The following is a 1,472-nucleotide window of genomic DNA, read 5'->3' as shown; positions in this document are numbered from 1 at the left end:
ACCACAGGGAGAGCAGGATCTGCTCCAGGAGCCTCTCCAGGTACCACAGGGAGAGCAGGATCTGCCCCTGCAGCCCTCAGGCTCCACCATCCCCTTCCCTTCCCAGGGAGGATCCCACCCCACCAGCTGAGGGACCACACAGTGTGGATGTTATAAATGAATTATAATCATTGACTTTCACATTTATGTATTGATTTTTACAACTTATAACTGATCACAACAGTTTTAATACATTAACATTATTTCTAATATAGTACATAATTTTAATATATTTTAAATGAAGTATTTAATTAATTAGGATTTTAATATAGTACAATTTATGATCACTTTTAACTGCTTTTTGATATGAAAAACATTTATAGTATAATCTACAAAAGTCAACTTTTTATGCACTTCTGCATACAAAATTTATAGTATATAAATATTTATATTTATATTTAAATATATATTTATATATATATAAATATATACATATTTTTATATTATATGTAATTTATAGTAATTTATAGTATATACTACACAATATTGTATATGCTATACTATACAATATAGTATATACTAATTTATATTATAGTATATACTGATATACTGATATTATATCATAATATTATACTAATATTATATACTATATCTTATATATTATATATATTAATATATTAAATATTATACTAATATACAGAGTATATATACTAATACATAATATATATTATATCTTATATTATACTAATATAGTATAAACTAATTTATAGTATAAAAATTACTATTTATATAAGCTATCCACAGTTTATATAAATAGTATGTGTAATATATATAACTTCACATAATATTAAAATAAAGGCTATATAATATTTAATACTTTTAATTGTTTAATTAACTCAAATACATTAATTCAATGTATTTGTAAGCTATCTTATCTGATTGGTAAGATAACAATGACAAAAACCAGGACACCAAGAGAAAAATTTACTGACTATCCAGTTATAAAGGTGTTAAAACAACAGAACAGAGCCTCAAGAAAAAATAAAATATATTAATTCAATCTACAAAATTACATGCAAACAAGTCAAAAGTTAAAACCAAACAAAACATTCCCAGAATATATAAACTCACAAGAATGTTGAAATATGTATAAACCTCCTGAATATATTTTTAACCAATAAAATGAAAACAGTATATAAGAAAATTGTTTTGAGATAACCAGTGTGCTTCTGGCAGTTTGCCAAGCACCTCAGTGCTGGGCACCATCCCTTTTATCTCTTATTAAACTCTTTAAAAATTATAATTTATTCATATGTTTATATATCAATTATTATAAAATTCAACACAATTATAAATATTTATTTATATAATAATCATTAATTATATTTTGATAGATAAATACATTGGAAAAAATATAATATAATATAATATAATATAATATAATATAATATAATATAATATAATATAATATAATATAATATAATATAATATAA

General features: G+C 22.4%; 1 protein-coding gene across 1 annotated transcript in view; it reads right to left on the bottom strand.

Moving 5' to 3' along the window:
- DNAH9 (dynein axonemal heavy chain 9) overlaps window positions 1-1,472 on the bottom strand; it is a 147,403-nt gene that overhangs the window by 87,179 nt on the left and 58,752 nt on the right. The gene's annotated exons all lie outside the window — the stretch shown is intronic.

This window comes from Parus major, chromosome 18 (assembly GCF_001522545.3).
Source record: "Parus major isolate Abel chromosome 18, Parus_major1.1, whole genome shotgun sequence".
NCBI lineage: Eukaryota > Metazoa > Chordata > Aves > Passeriformes > Paridae > Parus > Parus major.
Note: the sequence above shows the minus strand (reverse complement) of the source record. Positions and strands in the feature narration are given on the sequence as shown.